The sequence below is a fragment of the Notolepis coatsorum genome, assembly GCF_963971535.1.
Source record: "Notolepis coatsorum genome assembly, chromosome: 1".
In the NCBI taxonomy this organism is placed as follows: Eukaryota; Metazoa; Chordata; class Actinopteri; order Aulopiformes; family Paralepididae; genus Notolepis; species Notolepis coatsorum.
In genome coordinates, this window is record NC_140165.1 from 285450533 (window position 1) to 285473162 (window position 22630).

The window sequence follows — 22630 nt, forward strand, 5'->3', positions numbered from 1 at the left end:
CAATAAATATAAAGTGTAAAGTGTGTTTGCGTGATCTAAAGTGTGGAGAGTGGGTGCTGCAGTGTGTTGTTTGTTTGAGTGAGTGTGTGCGTGTGGGTGTGTGTGCTGTGTGCATTTGATGGTTGTTGCATAGTGTTTATTGTTCGTTTAGCAGCCTGATGGCCTGGGGATAGAAGCTTCTTCTGAGTCTTTCTGTGCTCGCCTTAAGACTCCGGTATCGCTTGCCTGACCGCAGCAGTTCAAAGAGGCAGTTGTTCGGGTGGCTCGAGTCCTTAATAATTCTCTTAGCCTTCCCCTTGCACCGCTTGTTGTAAATGTTCTGGAGGGTGGGAAGCCCCCCTCCAATTGTGCGTTCGGCTGAACGTGTCACTCTTTGTAGTCTGCTACGGTCTTGTGCAGTGCTATTCCCAAACCAGGAGGTGATGTTGCCGGTCAGGATGCTCTCTATTGTACATGAGTAGAAGTTCCTAAGGATCTTCTGACTGACTTGGAACTTCCTTAGGCGCCTGAGGAAGTAGAGGCGTTGTCGTGCCTTCTTCACAACACTGTCAATGTGTGTGGTCCATGTCAAGTCCTCGGATATGTGGGCTCCGAGGTACTTGAAACTGTTCACTCTCTCAACCGGTGCCCCGTCGATGCTGAGGGGGCTGTAGTCCTTGACCCCCGACCTCCTGAAGTCCACAATCATCTCTTTTGTTTTGCTGACGTTCAGGGAGAGGCAGTTCTCCTGACACCACTGTGACAGGTTCTCTACCTCTTCCAGGTAGGCCCTTTCGTCGTTGGCAGAGATCAGGCCCACCACTACTGTGTCATCAGCAAATTTGATGATGGTGTTGTTGTTCCGCTGTGCTACGCAGTCATGTGTGTACAGGGAGTAGAGGAGGGGGCTCAGAACACAGCCCTGGGGGGCCCCTATGTTGAGCGTGATGGATGAGGAGGTGCAGTTGCCGGCTCTTACCACCTGGGGTCTGCCCGTCAGGAAGTCCAAGACCCACTGGCAGAGGTCATAGTTCAAGCCCAGGTCCCTGAGCTTGGCTATGAGTTTGGAGGGGACTATGGTATTGAATGCTGAGCTGTAGTCAATGAACAGCATTCTCACATAGTTCCCCTGCCTCTTGTCCAGGTGTGATGCTGCTGTGTGCAGCACATGGGCTATGGCGTCCTCCGTGGACCTGTTGGGGCGATATGCAAATTGCAGAGGGTCCAGGTTGATGGGGAGGGAGGAACAGATGTAGCCCTTCACTAGCTTCTCAAAGCACTTCATGGCTATGGAGGTGAGGGCTACAGGGCGGTAGTCGTTGAGGCAAGCGGGCGTAGATTTTTTGGGTACAGGGATGATGGTGGACTTCTTCAGACAGGTGGGGATGACAGCCTGTTCCAAGGACAGGTTGAAGATGTCAGTGAATACCGGGGCCAGTTGGTCGGCACAGACTTTTAGGACGCGGCCGGGGATGCCGTCCGGTCCTGCTGCCTTCCTGATATTCACTTTTTTAAAGATCCGTCTCACCTCATGCTCTGTTACCCTGAACACTGAGTCTCCATCAGCAGACCCCCCCCCCCCCCCCATTGCCGTGGTTTGTAGGCTGGTGTTGTTATTCACAGCCTCAAACCTCGCATAGAAGGAATTGAGATCATTTGCTAAGGAGATGTCACTGTTCAGTTTGAGGGGGGTGCCTTTGTAGTCTGTCATTGTTCTGAGGCCCTGCCACATGCCTCTAGAGTCAGCCTGTTCAAACTGAAGTTCAACTTTATCCCTGTAACGCCGTTTTGCCTCTATTACTGCTCTCCTGACGTTGTATCTTGCCATCTTGTGTTCTTCCATGTTGCCTGTCACCAGCCCGGTGTTGTATGCTGATGTGCGCACTTTCAGAGCCTCACGGACGGATTTGTCTACCCAGGGCTTTTGATTTGGGTAGATTTTAATTTTGGTGGAGGGGATTGTTTCTTCTACCAGAGTACAGACATAGTCAATTACCGTTTCGGTGTATTCGTTAATATTGGCTGTGTTATCACGGAATACACTCCAGTCTGTGCAGTCAAGTGCAGCTGACCTCTGACGTCTCAATGCTTAACCTCTCGCGAGACCACCGGCGTTCGCTTGAGACTTTGTTTGTACTTTGGCAAAAGAAAGATGGCGGCGTGATCGCTTTTACCGAATGGACTAAGAGCCTGTGACTTGTACCCAGGGCCGCCTCAGGGGGTGTGCGAGCAGTGCGGTCGCACAGGGCCTCGCGGGAAGGGGGGCCTCGCAAAATTTTTTTTTTTTTTTTGCGAGGCCCCCCTTCCCGCGAGGCCCTTTTTCATCACAGACCTAAAATCTAGTTTTGCTTATATGCTTATATATTTCACATTAGACACGTTTGTAGAATGACTTGTTCCTGGGTCTGCACCTGGGTCACTATTGGAGCTCTGGTGCTCTGCAGCAGGCATTGGTTTCAATGAGGGGAGGGGTTACAGGTAAGGTAGCGTCTGACTATTCCGCGCGTGCAGCATTGGAGTTTATGCCAGCCAAGGTGAAGAGGACATCGTTCGGCAGATGGACTGAAGATGAAAGTTGTTGCATGTTAGACAGTTCAGTCAGGCTAGCCATCCCGGCTAAAGACAGGGACAGCTAGTTAGCTTTAGCTACGTTATAATATTGAGTGCTAACGTGTGGTTCAGTCGGGATAGCCATGATGATGTCGGCTAGTAGCTAGCTTAGCTAACGGCTAACTAGCGTTAGCTAACCTATCCAGAGGAGCGAGGCGAGGCGAGTGGATGTCTTTTCAAAAGAAGGAGAAGAGAACTTGTGAGCAGATAAATCTGTTAGGCAGCAATACGCCGAAAGGTGTCCAGTCTGCCGGAAAGTACTCGAAGAAGAAGAAGAAGAAGAAATTACACCGTGGGCCAAGTCTCCTTCCAACTTTACCATTGGCGCCGGCCGCGCCGCATTCATTGATACTGCGTTATGGTGAGTCAACCTATGATTATATACCCGCCGTGGACCTGACCTATCTATCTTTCTCTCTCTCTGGAGCCAAACTGGTCGACTAGCTAATATATAGTACTACTAGTAGCTAACTGTGTGTGCCTGGTGAGAGCACCTGGCTGTATGTAGACAGTAGCCGCATAGCTTGTTAGCTGTTAGCTAACGCAGAAGCATGCTATGCGGCTACTACATACAGCCAGGTGCCTGATTGAGCTAACTGTTAGCCAGTTAGCTGTTTAGCGTCAGCTGGGAACGTTCGTTTGATGCTATCAGTTAGCCTTGAGAATAGCAGGCCCTGGCACTCTGACTACGACATCATCTTTGACAGAAGATGTAGTCGGGCCTGCACCATGACAAGGCTCTGGCCATAGCTTTGTCCCGACAGCGAGAGGCCTTTCGTCAACGTGGAGACCTGTGTTGCGGCCTTTCGCCCTGCGTTCCTCGTGCAGGTAACGTAAGATTAATGAAAATGTCATGACATTACCCCACTCTTCCTTCCTTCCCCTCCCGAATGTTTTGTTAATAACAATGTTTTTTTCCAGGCAAAACATATGCTACTTCACAACATTTGGAGATACGACATGTGCTGTGTGTGAATGGTCGTTTGTGTAGCTTGGGTAGCGTTGGGCCGTTGGCCAAAGCTGTGTGTCACGTGGCCTGGTGTCACAGTACCTGGCTAGCCTATTTAGCTGATGTCGGCCATTGGCTCCTTGCTGCTTTGGTTTCTCTGTTGACCCTCTTCTTGTTGGATTTAAGTGTTGATCTTTGTCCTTTTGAATCTCTCATACATGCTATAGTCTCTCTCTAACACACACACACATGACAAACACACATGTTCTCTCTCTCTCTCTCTTTCTAACACACACAGTCTGCCTATGGCGGCCTTTCTCGATGGCTAGGCTGTGCTCAAGGATCTTCAGTCACAGTGCTCAGGTATTCTGCCACTGTGTACTCTCTGTTTAGGGCCAAATAGCATTTCAATTTCTTTCCAATGTGTCTCTCTCTCTCTCTCTCTCTCTCTCTGTACACTGTATATTGACTGTAGAACGGGAGCTCTCTCTCGCGCTCTCTTTTGCTATATGTTGACTGTATCATGCCCCGCCTCGGGCAGCGCTATTATTTAAGAATATGTTGACTGTATAAAAATAAAAATAAAAAAATATATGTATATATATATATAATTTTTTTTTTTTTTTCTTTTCTTACCTTTGGGGGGGGGGGGGCCTCGCGTTAAATCTCGCACAGGGCCTCGCATTTCTCCCAGGCGGCCCTGCTTGTACCCATTCTTAAATTGCGAGTATACATGGTCTAATATGTTCTCGCCTCTGGTGGGACAGGTCACATGCTGATAGAAATTCGGCAACACCTTTTTAAGACGCGCGCTGTTGAAATCACCCATTCATTTCTGCACACGTGCGGATGTGCGCGGACACACACAGACAGAGACTAACACACACTTGCATCATTTCACTCTGAAATGACAACATGCACTCCCTCTTGGCATTATATGTGTTTCTGACACAAACACACACACACACATTCATCATTTCCCTCTCAAACTCTGCATAATTTCACTGTGGTACACATTGCTCTCTCTCTCTCTCTCTCTCTCTCTCTCTCTCTCTCTCTCTCTCTCTCTCTCTCTCTCTCTCTCTCTCTCTCTCCTCTCTCTCTCTCTCTCTCTCTCTCTCTCTCTCTCTCTCTCTCACACACACACACACACACACACACACACACACACACACACACACACACACACACACACACACACACACACACACACACACACACACACACACACACACACACACACACACACACACACACTATACCCTGGGCAGCTGAAGAGCCAGTCTGCCCATAGTAATGACAGAGGGGGTTGATGGGAAGGCAGTTAAATGTTAAGCGGCTACAGCAGAGGGCTATCCCAGCGTGGCTCTCTTCCTCTCTCTCTCACTCACACACACACACACACACACACACACACACACACACACACACACACACACACACACACACACACACACACACACACACACACACACACACACACACACACATACTGCTGTCCCCTCTGTCCACTCTTCAGTTTTGTGCCCCCCCCCTCTTCCACAACCAGAACACCACTGTCTGTTCTCATCGGAGAGAGAGGGCGGGGGGATGGGTTGATGCCAGAGGGGACATTCGAAATGCCTGGAAATTGGTGGAAAGGAGCAGATAAAACATAGACTAGAGGAGGCAGAGACACTCATCACCTTGTTGTTAATCCTTGTAAAGGCCATCTCAATGTTGGGTCTGTTCATGTATTTTCTCAAACAGTTTCCCGTCATACCTGACCCTCAAGACCCACTCTTCAATCAATATCAGAAATGAGAGTAATTTTTTTTTATAAATAACCTTCTTACTGTCCTCTACTGTCATGCACTCTTCCTAATTGTCTCTACTACCAAACACTCGACACTGCAGCACTCAAGTTTGAACACTTTGATGAACATTGTTACTCAGCTGAGTTGGTACCCTTCCTGCAGACTTTGTACAAAACTTGTAAGTCACTATGGAAAAAAGCGTCAGCTAAATGACTAAATGTAAAATGTAAATACCTCACTGGTTCACTGTTTCTTCAATGTTTACAAGCATTATTTCCAGACCTCTCAAAAGTCTCAATGGCACGGACAAAAACATTTAAAGGGGGACTTCACCGGAAACTGACTACTGCATTGCACTGTTAGCTGGTTTACTGGCTACCACCACCAAACCATTTCAACTCATGTGGTAACACAGCGGGCTGCCTGATCTCAAATCTACCAGCCCACATGACCCCACTTCTCAGAGAACTGCACAGGCTTCCCATTGTCGCACAAATCCACTTCAAAGTCCTTGACCTGGCATACCATGCAGCGAGGGGAACAGCTCTCTCCTACATCCAGTCAATGGTCTCTAACTACACACCATCAAAACCCCTATGTTTCTGGCCGCCTCAGACCCACGCCTATCCGAGCTCCTGGGGGGCATCAAAAGGATAATATGTCTATTGTCTATACAATAATAAACTCTCTTTCTCCCTCTCCTCACGGATGGACTCACTCCCTGGATAAACCCCCCTCCCTCTGCTATACTGGACTGGTTAGTACACGCAAACGAACAACAGCCATGCTCTAAAAAAGCACCTACGGGAGGCTGCAATTCAAAACTGGCCCCAGTAAATGACCCCCCCCCCCCAATGTACAGTTTCCTCCCCCTCAAATGTATATATTCTCATTTAGAAACTGTCTGTAAATAAACAGTACTGTATATTTGTATATCTTGTATGTCATAAATGTCTGGATGTAACAGTACTTGTATGTCATAAATGTTATGAATTGAAAATGGGGGACCGTGATGTAAACAAGACGAAAGTCTTTCTCTGGTCTGCATCCCCTTAACAATAGTTCTGTTTCGTTAAGGGGCTCTGCTTGGCATCACACTGCACTTCCTCGCGTACGTGCACGCGCACTGAATAAATTCCACAAATGTACCTTTAATACCAGTATTAGTCTGACCACACCCCTCATCAGCTTACCTTCATAAGCAGGTGTGTGGTCACCTGCTCTCCTCCTTCTCGCTTTCACCACAAGAAAGTGCCTCGGTAGTACCCCACTTGACGTGTTGTTAGTGGAGAAAAATTTTGTTTACAAGGAAGGAGATACGTTGACATCATATCTTTATTTTCTCTCTCACTATTTTCGAGAAAATACGGCGATATTGTCTTCGTACTGGAGTGTCTAGAAGATGATGATCATTCTAAAAACCCTCCACCGGTTTTTCGTATTGGGAGCACGCCGCTGCATGCTTCTCAACTGCAGTTCCTTGCTGTGTTTGTTGGGGTGAACTGTCGGACATGCCGCTGTTGTGAGAAGCGGTGCGTTCCAGGTTGGGTGAGTAGTGTTTTGCTGGCAGGCTCCACTTGTCTGTTAGTGCTATGGGGGCTACTTGACAATGTTTATGGAAACCGGCCCCAGGCTAGGGTCCTTTGTTCAGCCACCTAGGCGACAGAAGGCCTTGGTCTGAAGACCATTATAGTTTTAACTAGTGGGCCGCGACCATTAACACTGGTGATCCCTGTGTGTTTTGGACGAGTGGATTCTCTCTGTCACCGTGTTAAGGCCCCATCTTTCATATCCAAATGAGAGTATTCCTTCACGAGGGGATATGTGCATGGATGTGCGATAGCGGCAGATCCATGTTCAAAGTCAGCTACACAGGCCAGTTGGTATTGTGCTGATTCCGTCGGGTGTTGGTAAAATCACCGTTGTGAAGCGGTGTTGACATCTTGTTTTCTCTTTTCTCTTAAAAAGTGAGGAGAGGTTCAGAACGGCGGCCTGTCTGGGTGAGTGTTATGTCATTGTTTACAGGTTCAGTGATAGCTGCTTAGCTTACGGTTAGCCAGTCAGCTGTTAACTGCTGCGTTAGCCTGCTGGGATCGCTGCATGGCCTGCTCAGGTTGGGCCTACTGTTAGCCAGTCAGCTGTTAGCTGCGGTGCTAGCATGTCGTGATCGCTAGGTAACGTTAGCTTGCTGCTATAGGCCATGGCCTGGCGCGGGGTAGCTTAGCTTCTCGCGCGCCGCCGTGAGCTCGCTTCTGGTCGCGTGCGTCGTTAGCTCGGCGTCTCACGAGCAGGAGCAGTAGCACCCGAACGGTTGGAGCGGCCGTTAGCTTGATGCTATTCTGTTGAACGTGCTTTGATTTTAACATGTTTTACACTCTTGACTACGACGTCATCCTTGACAGGGGATGTTTCGTCGACCCTGCCCTGAGCCAGGACGGCAAGGTTGCATCAACAAAGGACTGTAGTGCGGGTTGGAGCGGCGACGCTGCCCAGTTCGATCAACACAGGAGCGGCTGTGTTCCTACGGTGTCTGTGACTGCACTTCGCTGATCTACGTTCCGGGTAGGAACAGGTTTGACCAGACCTTATAACACGTTTTCTGGTTTTACTTTTCTAAATGTATTGTGAATAACGATGTTTTTCCCAAAACGTGTGTTGCTGCAATGCATTTGGGATACGGCGCAGGTTATGTGTGAGCTGTTTTTGTCCCTGGCAGTTAGCTTCTCCGTGCAAATCGGGATGTAATGATCTGGTTGTTGTGTGAGAAACATCATGGTGTTTATATGTACCGTGTACTCACAACTAAGGTAACTAACCTATGAAGCTATGCTTGGTGACAAGTGAGTAAAAGAATGTTCTTTTCTCAGTCTTTGAGAACAGTGTGTTCACATATTAACAGGTTTTCCTGTTTTAACTGGCCGTATTGAGGGTAAAATAAGAGGATTGTGTTTCCCCCCGGTTCCCTGGGGACTTTTTCATCCTCCTATCAGACATGTTTGTGCACTAATTGTGTCTTTTGTGTGGTAGGGATGCGATGTAACTCTTAGCTTGATTGCTGAGGTTGTGCTAAAACTGCTGGAGAAACTTTATTTTCCTAAAAGAAAAAATGGTTTGGTCGCTGTCGTGTGTGCTTAGCAAGGCCTGTGGCCGATACTAATCGAGAATGATGTATTCTCTCATTGTGAAAAACGGCGTTCCTCTGTTGAGTGTTTTTGCCATTTTTTGTAGGTGATGATGGGTTGTGTGTGTCATGTGACCTACAACTGGGTTGGACTGGCCACAGAAGCACATGTGTATGTTGGACCGGGGCTCTTAGAGCCCTCTCTATTCTGTGTTTTTCCTTAGTAAAAATCAGATAGCAGGTTAGCTCATGCGCTGTGTGGAGCTGTCAAACGCTTCATAGAGCTGACTATGACTGTGTCATATTCTCTTTTTGTCATTACATCGTGTCATGGGTGTGGGGTCGTAAAGGGGTGAACTGGTAACCTTTCCTCTCCCCCTTGTTTCTGTCGGTCAGGGGTACACCCCCTGTCCTTCAAGGTTCCCGTCACGTGGCGGTTCGGCACGTTACGGGGGGGGGGGGGGAGGGAGTTTCCTGGTCCCACGGCCTGGTATATTGGGCGTGTGCACCGCAGGAATTCCCCCGCCATAGAGTACGTCACCGTGCGCGTCTCTGTTGGTAGGACTTCCGTGTGCTGTTCAGGTCCATGTGATGGATCTGTTTCAGGGGGGTGGTCAGGGCTCCTCCTCACCAAGCGCCTATTCGGGCCTTCTGTGAGTTCGGACTCCTTCTTCCATGTGAGGGAGCCTCCATCAGAGTACAGAGCCTTCCTCCTCAGATTGTCAAAGTGAGTGGACCCTCTAGAAGGGTCCTATTCTATTGTATATGTATTCGATTCAATTCGATTTTTGAGTGTGTATGGGTTCAGTGCCTCTTCCCCGGAGAGCCCTAAAACCAATTTTTTACATGGCTCAAGGTGCAATATATTCTTTTCAATCTGTACAGCTCGCGTGGGAAGTCTCTCTGGGGATCCCCGTCTCCTTCCTATGGGAGGGTGGTGGGATGTAAAAATGTGAACATTTTTTACCCCGGCTGTGTAGACTGGGATACATACTGTTGATGCTTCCTTCTTTTCTATTCAAAAAGTTTTGGAGTTAGGGAGTGTCACACCCCTCTTGTCGTTCCCCTGGGCGCCTTGGGGATTCAATGACAGGTCTAAATAGCCTGTTCATTGATGGGGGTGTGTCCCGACGCACGTATAGTGCTAGCTCGCTGTAACCAGGCGACTGACTGGCACGCCTTGGTTGCTTGTGGTTGAAACGGCGTTTTTATTAAGCAACTGAGATGGGGGTTTTTCCTCTTCCGACGACCAAATCCCTCGACCTGGGTTGGTTTTTCGACGAATTCTCGTTCATGTGTGGGGGTTGATGACGGAATGGATCTGAACATATGTAGAGGGGTCTCACGCCCTTGGGGTGGGCCACCAGGCGCGGTTCGGCCGAACGTCTGGGTGGCGCCTTCTTTTTCATGTTAAGATCGACACGCATATCTGCCCTTTCTCCTGGAGTTGGCATGTCGGCGTGGTTAGGGCACGGGACTGGTTCTGGTCACGCTGGACCGGATCAGTTGAACCCGTTGTCCGCCGGGGATGCAGATCTGCTGTTCTGGTACCCTGAGGGACTTGGGCTTTTTTCAGGGGGAAAAATGCCAGGTCGGTCCGGGTGTCACAGGGTTAAGCGCTATGGAGACCCTGGTTGGGTACGTTTTTTACTCAGCACTGTCGTAATGGCTTACGGCCATGCCAACCTGTACACGCTCGATCTCGTCGGATCTCGGCCGCTACACAGGTTGGTCCTGGTTAGTACTTGGTTGGGAGACCGCCTGGGAATACCAAGTACGGTGTGCTTAGGGGCTGGTTCTCCATTATTTTTCGCTCCTCTCTCACGCATGGCGAAGAGGGGCCTGTTGGGGGTGGTCTTTGACCTCCTCTGGTGACCCTGTGCTTCCCGTATCGCCAGGCCCGGTCCGAGGTAATGTTCGTCGACCCGTAGGCCTGGGTTAACCCTTTTTTGAAAACTGAGACACTTGTACTGCGGTATAGCCGGTGTATACCCGCAGGTGTGTTTTGGAGTTTTTTCTTGAGGGGTTATAGGAACAACCACCGCTTTGGGTAACACCAAGGTGGTTGATTCCCTGGTGTGTTGGAGGAGTGTCAACTCCCGGGTTACCCGGTTGAGGGTGCCCCTGCACGTTCATGACGTCTGCCAATCGTGTCAGCCTTCTCTGCCTCAACCCCTCTGGGTGGGGTTTTTTAAATGGAGGCTTGGTCATGCAACGACGCCAGCATACGCCCCTTCCGCCGGGGCAGCTGTGTTCAGCTGTCCCCTCTGGCGCCTGTCTCGTCCGCAGTCTCCAGGCTAGGGTTAACAGCCTGTTGCCTGGTTTTTCCCCGGTGCGCTGCCTGCTTCCGTTGGTTAACCTTTTTTGTGTGCTTACGGCCATGCTGACTGCCTGTTCTGCAGGGTCAGTGTGCCAGGCGGTGTACTATTGGGGGGACAGGGCCCGCTCGGCTTACGGCCGTACCGACCTGAACACGCCCGATCTCGTCCGATCTCGGAAGCTAAGCAGGTTCTGGCCTGGTTAGTACTTGGTTGGGATACCGCCTGGGAATACCAGGTGCAGTAACTGAGGGGCCTTTGTCCGAATACGCTGGCGATGTGGGGGGCGGGGCACTACGTGCCCACCTGGTGGGGTCTTGATGCTGGCATCATGGACTTCTCCGGGCCCCCATTCCAGGGAGTCCAGTCCTTTTGGTGGGTCTGGGTCTTCCTTCGCGCTCCGCTGCTACGGCCTTGCCACGGGGTTGGGTTTGCCCTTGACCCCGTGATTCTGGGGGCAGTAACGAGGTTGTTCCTCCGTTCGTTCCCGGGTGGCATGCGGGTTGTGCGTGTGTGTAGTCGTGGGGTCAAGCCACGGTCTGCTCACCCTGTGCGTTGAGTTGCTTGAGTGCCTCTTCGCACGGTCGGGTCCGTCGCCTTCCCGTGAAGCCCCTAATAGGGGGGATACCCTCCATTAGGGGGGGTCGGGGGGGCTCGGCCCTCCCTGTTCTGATGGTTTTGGGGGGCTGTCAGCGGGGTGTATTTGTCAGCCAGCGGCTCCGCTTGGCCTCCCCTTGTGCAGTGTGATGCCAAGCAGAGCCCCTTAACGAAACAGAACGTTAGGTTATGGCTATAACCAAGTTCTGTTAGTTAGGGGTGACGCTTGGCATCAGACGGCCGCTGCAGCCCTTGACCTCACCTTGTGGTGAAAGCTTGGGAAGGAGGAGAGCAGGTGACCACACACCTGCTTATGAAGGTAAGCTGATGAGGGGTGTGGTCAGACTAATACTGGTATTAAAGGTACATTTGTGGAATTTATTCAGTGCGCGTGCACGTACGCGAGGAAGTGCAGTGTGATGCCAAGAGTCACCCCTAACTAACAGAACTTGGTTATAGCCATAACCTAACGACCTATCGCTAAGCCACACCCCCTTTGAAAACTCGGACACAGAGCCGACCGTGAATGACTCTCGTTGATGATGGCTGCAGGCAGCCCCTTTCCTGACTGTGATGCAAGCCTTGCTTCACAGTCACGAAAGGGGCTAGGCCGCTGGAGATTTACCACAGCAGGTAATAGACCTGTTTTTTAAAGATAACACAAATATTTCATCTAGAAGCAGACAGAGGGTTACAATATGCAGTGGAAAAGTACGTTCATGAGATACACATTTACCTTAGACCTCCATGGTGATGCAAGCATTAGCTATAGATAACGTCTCAAGCATTACTTACAGTTGACTTGATTGAAGATTACAAGAACTATGACGATAATCCATGATTACTATTGCTGATACATTTAGTTTAGTGGTCCAACGCAATATACGAGCTAGACCCGACAGTTGTGTCACTAGTCACTAGAATGAGGAAAAAAGTGAGAGCTGTCACTTGCCAACAATCCTCCATAAAGGGGTGAGACGTCAGAGAATGGTATGCTGCACATTCTAGTGTACATCAGGTCAAATGATTGATTACACTAACTATAAATGTATAGTGATAGAGACCAAAGTAAAAATACCTAATAATAAAATAGACCTAATAGGCGACAGTGGCTTGGGAGTAGAGCAGTCGTCTGGTAATCCGGAGGTTCCTGGTTTGATTCTCGCTCCTCCCGGGCAGCGTGTCGAAGTGTCCTTGAGCAAGACACTGATGAGCAGGTTGGCACCTTGCATGGTTGCCTCCACCGTCGGTGTGTGAATGTGTGAGTGAATGGGTAAGATGTGAGAAACAAATTGTAAAGCGCTTTGGATAAAAGCGCTATATAAATACAGCCATTTACCATTTACCAAAATACCTGTAAATCACAGTAAATGGGTACAGGTCAGGACATAGCTTTTCTTATAACACTAAGTATAAGTTATATTTAATATAAATATAAATAAATGCATATACAACACATTCTCAAGATAGATCACTCTGATTAGAAAAGAAAACCCGCAACTAAAGTGTACATAAATAGCCACTATTTTTAATATATACAATAAATATACATGGATTTACAGTTACACAAATGGATGTACGATATAAACTGGAATAGCGAACAATATCATGTGTTGTTGTGATACATCTATGGTAATTTAACATTATATTCTTCTAGTACCTCCATTATGGATTAATAGCCTGGTCTGTTGACATTTGCAATATCAGCAACTGTTGATGAAGATTAAGTACTTTAACATTGTAAACCAGCAATCTGAGGGACACAGAGCAGCATAACTGGACCACTTTAACAACCTTCAGGTCAATCGAGGGTTGAATGCACTGAAATACAAGAACACCCTATAGAATATGTACTGTACTTTTACTTTTTGAAACTTAATACAGTACTGTAGTGATTGTAATGGTACATAATTCACCCACAGACCTATTGTTAGGAACATCTAGAAAATTAGTGCCGCCCGAACATTCTGGAACGTGTGATGATGTCATGGCAGTACATTCTAGAACCTTAGTTCTGCCCGATCATTCTGGAACGTTGGTGATGATGTCATAGTAGAACCTCTAGAACCTCCTTTAGCTTTCTAGGAGAGCCTGGTGCCCACAGGCCGGCACTCCTTATCTGGAGTAAGAGGGGAGGAGAGGGGTGATGGATAAGGAGAGAGGGGTGATGGATAAGGGGAGAGGGATGAGGGGGAGAGGCAGTAACATCTCCAGCACACCTCATTCTGTGAAAAAAACACAAAAAGCTGAGTATTAGCTAAGCATAGAAAGATAATAATAATAGTTCATTTATGGAGCATCTTTCATACATAAAATGCAGCTCAAAGTGGATTTTATTCACAACAAACATAACTTTGACAGATCAACATTTGTGTTTGCCTTGTCAGGGATAAAACGAAAAGTCCAGGACTTATTTACTGTTTACATCGTTGTCCCTGTTGTTACTGGTTTCAAGTGGCACTATGGCATCTGAAGTGCATCGAGCATTCTTAATGCATGTAGTAGTATTCATGTTATTAGTATTCTGTTGTCTGTTAGCCAGTTCTTTATACTATCAATGGTGGTCACTACATTACATCTATAACTATAACTGTCCTTGTTGGTTATCATTTCCACTGTTATGCACCTGGCTTGCAGTAACGTTGACGTTATGATGCAGAAAGCTAACCTTATGATACAGAAAGCTAACCTTATGATGCAGAAATATCTGCGGTATCGTTACATGTTGGCAGCTAACGTTAGCTAGCTGCTAACGTTAGCTAACTGGGCTGGATATACGAGATCTAGTTCGCAGTCAAAGTCAAACGTTAGCAAACTAATAGTTTGGTCTACGTTTCTAATACATGCCGTCAAATATTATGTCTTTATGAATTGACCTTACCTTTGAGCAAACATGGTCGACGACACAACATAATCCATCGCTTGCATTTCTCTAGTTTTCGTTTGGGCTTCGGGAAAGGTATGAAATATACTCCTCCATCCAGTCTTTCAGGGTACCTGGTGTCCGAATTACAGGTACCCCACGCACAGCGTTTCACCATCGGATATTAGGTAGATAATAACATATAAACTGAACTCTTACACAGTGGTTTTGATCACAGCCGTCTGGTTTGATGCAGCCCACAAATGGCTTTTCTGGTGTTGACTGAGTTTTCTGCAGCGAAGGTTTTGCTGTGATATGATTGGACAAATTCTATTTTGGGGCGTGGTTTAGCGACAGGTCTATTGTGTGTATTGAGCCGTACTGTATTGTACCCATTCTGCAATCTGTTAATAAAATGTTCAGTCAATCAATCAATCAATCAATCAATCAATCAATCAATCAATCAATCAATCAATCAATCAATCAGTACATCTACATATTACACCACATTAGTTTTACACTAGACACACGCACCCATACACATACGGTAAATTGTCTTACACACACCTCATTCACATTTTCGCCACTGGCATCCACACACTCCCTCCACATAGTATAGGTTAGTTTTTCCCCTGTATTCTATTTGATTAAATCTGGTTTATTTATTGCATCTGTCTCCTGTGTCTGTCTGTTCTGGGGTGCTGCCATATTTGACCACTTTGTTCGACTGTAACATTATGTGCAAAATAAATCGGTGAAATGCCCCTTTAAGGCTGAAAAAATATCCTCAGTCTAATAAAGGACTATAAAGAGCAGCAGAGAGAGGAAGAGGAGGAAGCAGAGAGAGGAAGAGAGAAGATGGATAGTTGGTCAACTAGAAAATGGTGGCAAGGAAGAGAGTAAATCAATGTGTGATTGGACTGTGTGTGTGAGAGTGCATGTGTGTGTAGGTGAGTGCGTGTGTGAGTATGTATGTTTGAGTGGGTGTGTGTGTGTGTACTGTATGTGCGCTTATGACAAATCGCTTTCAAACGTCAACATTATCCTTCAGGCGAAAGATATATTGACAGGTGTTGTCGACAGGGGGCCTAATTTCTTTTGTATTTTTCACCACTGGCTTTTTTATGTACGTACAGGTATGTGTGTGTGTAGGAAGGAATCTCTTTGTTAGTGTAGGAATGTGTGTGAGTGGATTTTTTATGTGGGTGCATGTGTGTGTGTACTGTATATCTGTGTAGTTTGAGGGTGTTTTGCATGCATGCGTGTGTCTTTGTATGTGTGTGTGTGTGTGTGTGCATGATGTATGTGTGTGTAGTGCCTGTGGCATTTCCCCCCCCCCCCCCCCCCCAGTGCAGCTACAAAGCATTGGATAGTGTTTAAACGCACACTATGCGGTTTGGGGAGAGACATTTGTTTACATTTACACAGCTCACAATTAGTTTACAAAACACTACATGATAATTCTATCTCATGTCATCATGATTAAAATAAGAAATTAAATTATTGTGAGGCAAGAACCAAGAGACAAGCCTAGAAGATACTCTGAATAGTAAATCTGTGTGTGAACAAAATGGTGAGATCTGCCGTTGCAAACAGCAGCAGCAACAACAGTGGATCAGTAACTAAGTAAGTTTGTTCATTCAGTGAAAATAGAAGCCATAGAATTGTATAATTTCTTTCTTTCAAATCTCCCTCCAACTACATAGTGTGCTTATTGTTCATTTTCGGAACTCCCGTCATCCGCTTTCAACTTTGATTACATTCTCTGTTGAGTTTCCACCCAATTAGCCCTAAAAAAAACAGCCTTTAAAGCGAACAGCGTCTGGATTCAAGATAGAGGGCGAGTGAGACTAATGGAAGACGGAGGGAAATCAAAGTTATTCATTATTAGCGTCCGTGAGATTCGTTAATGTAAGTCTGTGGGGGAGAGTTTCGGTTGTCGGGTCTGTCGCCCCAGACGCCGGCACCCCACTGGCGGACGAGAGCGAGGTAGCATCAAAACACTCAGTGGGAGGGACGATGTGGCTTTGATTGTTTTACTGTGTTTCGTCGGCCAGAACTGAACTAAATAGGAACAGAACAACATAAACGTTGGGGGGGGGGGGGGGGGGGGGGGGGGGGGGTGAAGGGGGGGCACGCGGAGGATAACACTCTGTGGAGTGGTGTCTCATTAAAGTGCATTAATGAATGCGTTCCCAGATTAGATATCCTCCGGTTGTGACACCTGCTCTGACAAAATGATTAATGCCAGTAAGAACAGAACGGAGGTTATCTGCCGTAAGACCTTTGCTTATAATATAGTGGCACGACCCAAGAGACGGTTATGTTGTGGATGGTACTTGTATGTTTTCATATGCGGTGTGTTAGTTAGGCAGCATTGTTCGTGGTAAAGGTCAGATATTCTCATTATTAAGAACACACATTATTATATTATTATTATCATCATCATCATCACCACCACCACCATCATCACCATCACCACCATCATCATCATCATTACCATCAGAAGTCACTGTGCTTTTGATTGCATGGAGGAGGAGGAGACGGCTTCAGCTGGAAGGCAATGTCTGAAAAATGTTGATGAGACATTAATTAAATCTGCATTAGTTTCCTCAGCACCACTCACCAATACAATGCTTATAATGAACAGTGTTGTTCTAATAGCAACAGTTCAGAGGGTGCAGTCATCAATATTTGTCAGTGATTGAACAACATCAACATCTGGTAACCGTGTTTTACAAAAATGTATATACCCACAGCTTCTGTGTTCATCTGCTAACATTTCGAGACAGCTTGTGAAAGTGTGTATCTCCCTATTGCTTTTGTGTATTCATGTGTGTGTTGTGTGTGGGTGGTCGTGTGTGTGTGGGTGGTGTGTGTGTTGGTGCGTATGCGGTGTGTGAGGGTGTGTTGGTGGGTGGACTATGTGTGGGTGGCGTGTGTGTGTGTGTGCGTGTGTGTGTGGGGGGGGGGGGGGTGTTAGGGTAGGTGACAGGAATTAGAGCAGTGAGATAATTGAAAACGAGTCTTGAAGGTGGCTCCTCATTATCCAAAAGGCAATTCCAGTAATTAAGGTGCAACAATGTAATAACTGTCAGCTCATTACGGAGAATAATAAAAGTCTCATCACAGCGTCATTCTCTCAAATGCCAAACCACGGGCGCCCACTGTGATTGCGTGGTCAAATCCCCTTCCTTTGTCTAACAAATAACTATATATTTTTTCTGTAGGTGGTGGCCCCCATGTAATGCCATAGCTCCTATGTCTCTCCCCTGACTTAACCAAACTTATACAACGGCATGCACATTTCTCGATTCTGAAACAGTCCATTTACACGTATGTATTGCGAACAGTCCACGCGTGCTGGCCCAGGACCCGCCCACAACCGAATCACATCACATCAATCCGCCGGATCACAAGATGGCGGAGAATAATCTTTAACAATGATAGCGTCCTAACGACTAAATATGAAGCGATTCTGTCACAGCGAATGTCTTAGTCCTTTAAACAATGTTGGATGATGTAATTGATTGAGTCAATACAGAACAAAAGAAAAATCGCGGATTGATTGATTGATTAATTTGCGATTTCTTTTTCAATTTCTTTTTCCTTCTCTCTGACTGCAGCCCTCACTCTCACACTGTCCGACGCTGGCTCAGTCTCCACCCACCCCCCCACACACACACACACACACACACACACACACACACACACACACACACACACACACACACACACACACACACACACACACACACACACACACACACACATACACACACACACACACACACACACACACACACACACACACTCCTGTCTGTAACGCGGGGGATAGTCAGACTGAGAGAGAGCTGGGTGCTGCGCTGTTCTAAGTGAGCATGGCCTATTGAGTTGATTGATTGATTGATTGATTGCTAATTTTATTACTGTACGCTTGGTTTCCAACTGGTTAAGTTTAGGCCCTCTACAGTAGGTTTAAAAAAATTAATAAAAAAATAGGGCGAAGAAAACTATTTTTTCCTATAGGGCAAAGAAAACTTTTTAATTTGTTTTACCTACTTTCTATAGAAGCATCTAAGAATGAAGTTCTATAGAAAGTAGGTCTGCATCCCCTTAACAATTGTGTGTATTGAGCCGTACTGTATTGTACCCATTCTGCATCTGGTAATAAAATGTTCAATCAATCATTCCAATAATACACAGTTGGATGTGTTAGTTGGTTGGATGCACTTCCGAGCTGCTTCCACATGAGGCAACTTCTCTCAATCATTCCAATAATACACAGTTGGATGTGTTAGTTGGTTGGATGCACTTCCGAGCTGCTTCCACATGGAGGCAAATTGTCTTTTTTGTAGTTGTGGGAACTACTTTTTCTGGCGGATGGTTTTTTCAATAAATCTTCGATTAATGTGTGTTTATTGTATAGAAATAAGGTTGGATGAATGTGGCAGTTGTATAAAAGCTTTACACCACTTGCAGTCGTGATTTGTGAACAATAAACCATGCCTAGGGGGGTCTAACGACCACCCCTAGGCATGGTTTATTGTTCACAAACCACTCCTGCGCGTGATGTAATGCTTAAATAAAGGGCATCTGAATGGACTTAAACAGCGGGTGTCTAGTGATTAAACATTACATTTGGCTTTGTATCTGCTCTTCCTGGTGCGGCCATTTCTGACCATGCAAATGTCAAACCGGTTGTTTTTGTCCCCACCCCCACCCTGGTTAAATAGACAATTTGTACACAAATGAATGTGTCCGTCTGTCTCTGTCAATGATGTGATGTAAATGTCCATCTGTGTTTGTGACTGTCTGGCCAACAAGCTGCGATGGGTGTTTTAGTAATGTGTGTGAGTTTGGTTGTGTGTGTAAAAATTTGATATTAGTGTGCGATCAGGCCCGGACTGGTCATCGGGAGCACCAGGAGTTTTCCCGGTGGCCTGGCCTGCACAGATTAAAAAAAAATTATATAAAAAAAATATATATAATAATTTTTTTTTTTTATTATTATTATTGTAGCATCCTGAATATTCTTCTATTATTCAGAAGTGCTAACGTAACCTTCTACTTCCCCTTTGTGCACAAAGACATCATTGATATTCTCACGAACAATGATGCGAGTTTCTCCTTCTTCTACCGGCCGAAATATGGATTATAAACGGCAGTACTGGATTCTATTCTACAACACTTTTCCCTGTGTGACTAGTAGGCGGCCAGCAGGGGGCGGTGGCAGGCAGAGAGATGGAAGGAGATATATGCCGGAGGAAGAGGGGAGACAGACCTCTTCGAGTCGGGACCTTTGTTGTGAACAGACATGTCTCGGGGAGCCCCGTATTGAACTTGAGTATATTACGGGTTATCCTCTATCAGCAAACGGGTAGCGTGTTGCATGTTTCTCCCTGAATTTCCCTAGTGATATACCACAGGTTATCCTAGAATAAGAACGTTATAGCCGAGTTGGGCTTAAAGTTAAAGTTATTTCCTCTAGTGAGGCGCCCCGCCAGCGTGGCGTGAAGAGGAACGGTGCTTAGGAGCACCCTGCGTTATGATATATCTTGTCTAGCAGAAGGGGTGTTTGGGGACCCAGAGTTTAGCTGCAGTGTGAGTGAGGGCAAGCTAGATCCGTGTGTCGACCCAGCACCAGCCCTACAACCAGTCTGCTCCGGCTGCCTGCACCCAGTCTGCTACGCCAGCCTACGACCAGACCTGCACCTGGCTGCCTGCAGTACACGGGAGTTCTTCCCGACCAGCAGAGGTCGTCATCGGCCAGCACACACTCTCCGCCAGCACTGCCTCTCTGCTCCAGCTCCGCCTGCTAGTATCCCCACCGAGAGCGTTCGACGCCATCTTGCCTTCCGGACGACAGTGGCGTGGCCAGGCGGCCATTTTGGATGAGTACAAATGGGCATTGATGCTCCAGAGCTATTATACAGTATACAGTGTGGTGCAGCCTGCGGGCGAAGTTAACGTTGCTACTACCGTTCAATAGGGGAACCCCAAATGCCGGCATTAAGATAGGACTTCTGTTTGGTATTTTGTGGGCCCACTTGTTGCTTTCTTTCCTTTTCTTTGAGTGTGATAACATGTGTGTTTAATAATATTTTCCCATCCAATTAACCCTTTCCCTGTGGGGAAGTTACAGACTGGTGTAGTATAGATAAAGCCTTTTGGAGGTACTATTCACTATACTAACTCAGGGTATTTATTTACAATTCAGTCACTAGGTGTGGGAGGATTTAAGGAGCAACTGGGGGAAGTGGGAGCGTGTTGGGGAGTACTGCTGACCGCCCTGCTGCAGGGGAGGAAGACCAGAGTACCAGACCAGGTTGGTAAATCCCGGGCCCTATCGACTCACACTACCAGCCTCCAGTCGACGCTCCAGGCCCAAAGACGAGGGTGCAGTCAGACGGAGCTCTACTGTGTCCAGCTACCTCGTGACTGCCAGCAACCGTTCCCACGAAGCAGGGATAATCCACCCTGCTACATTTGGCGTCACAAACAGGATCAACATCCTAACTTACTCCCTTGACCGGGACCCGTAGAGAGACCCACGATGTCCGAGGAAATGGCGGCGATGTTTGAGAAGCTGCAGGAGCAGTGTCAGACTCAGGCGGCACTACTAACGCAGCAAGCCGCAGCGATGAAGGAGTTGACCGACCAGGCCCTCCAAGAGAAGCGCTACACTCAGGCGGCCCTACAGGAGCTACGAGAGGGCCGGGACGCCGCCACCGAGATACAGAAAGGGGAGACCCACGGCGCGCAGGAAAGGGCGGCGGAGTTAGAGGAGCTGCAGGAGGAGTGTCGGGCGAAGACGGCACAATTGGCGCAGCAAGCCGAAGCGATGAAGGAGATGACCGAACGGGCACTCCAAGAGAAGCGCTACACCCAGGCGGCCCTAAAAGAGCAACGAGACGGACAGGGCGCCGCCGCCGAGGTAAAGGAGGAGGAGGCCGAAACCATGGAGGAATTGACCGCGCAGGTGAAGGCCCTGGCGAACAGAACCCACACACACGCCGGCCTCCTGGACCGACAGGCGCTGGTCCTGGAAAAGACCCAAGCTGCTCTCGACCGAGACGGCCGCGAATCCCGCACAGGCCCCTCCATCGTGTACGTCCAACGGGACCGAAAGTGCAGCGAGTTCGGAGGGGGAAAAGAGAGAGGAGAGCCGCTGGTGGAGGACTGGATCCGAGACATGAAAGCGCATTTCCGGATCAGCAGAGTGCCCGGTGACGAACAGGCGGAGTTCGTACAACAGCATCTAAAAGGCGAGGCTAAACGGACAGTGCGCTTCGTGCTAGAAGGGACCGCCCCGGAGCCGGACGCCGTGTTCCGAGTGCTGCAGGAGACATACAGAGACAAGACCTCGGTCAGTGCCCGCCTGAGAGAGTTCCTCGACCGCAGACAAAGAGATGGCGAGACCGTGAGGGAGTTTGCTTACGATCTACAAGAGCAGATGCGTCGCATACCTGGCCGAGACCCCCAACGAGTCGCGGATCCTGCCGCCCAGCTGCAGGAGCAGTTCGTGGTAGGCCTGAAGGATGGAGATGAGGAAGTCCATAAAAGAGAATGGGGAGCGGACGTTTCTCGAATTGATGATGGCGGCGATAGACTGGTCTGAAGAGGAGATGGTCCTGCCCCCCACTAGGGGTGGCGCCCAGGCCCTGGTCCACGCCGCGGCCGCAGAGGGACGAGAGGCCCTGATGAGCGGAGACGCAATACAGGAAGCTTTTAAGCAGCTCTTCGCAGGGCAAGAGCGGCTGGGCGCATGTCAGGAGCAACTCTTCCAGGCCGTCCAACAGACGCGGGACGCGACCCAGAGAGGCGGCCCCGGACGGCGATGCAGAGACGACGCGCCAGCCGCCACGCCGGGACGAAGAGGGCCGGTTGATTTGATATGCCTGCAATAAGCCGGGCCACATCAGCAGGGATTGCCCCCGCCACGCCAGCGAGCCTCACCCAGCCTCTGCTCCCACCCCCGAAGTTCCGGGCCCGTCAGGGTACAGACCCGGACCCCGAAGGGCAGTCAACGCCGTCGTAACCGGAGTTGCCGACTCGGCCGCAGAGGGCACCGAGACGCAAGACATGCAAGGGGAATGCCTCACCTTAGACGTCCAGATCGACGGGGTCGAGACCCGCTGCCTCTTCGACACCGGCGCCAAAGTCACCACCATGACCGAAAGCCACTTCCGCAGACACTTCCCGCGGTCGAGGTTGACCCCCTCCAACTGGATCACTCTCATCGCCGCCAACGGGTTGGAGATCCCAGTGGTGGGGTGTCTCTACGCCAAAGTGAAGTGCCTAGATATGACATTTCCGAAGAAATGCATATTCATACTAAAAGACGATTCTGGCCGAGTGGCCACAGGAGACGCCGTCCCGGGACTTCTGGGCATG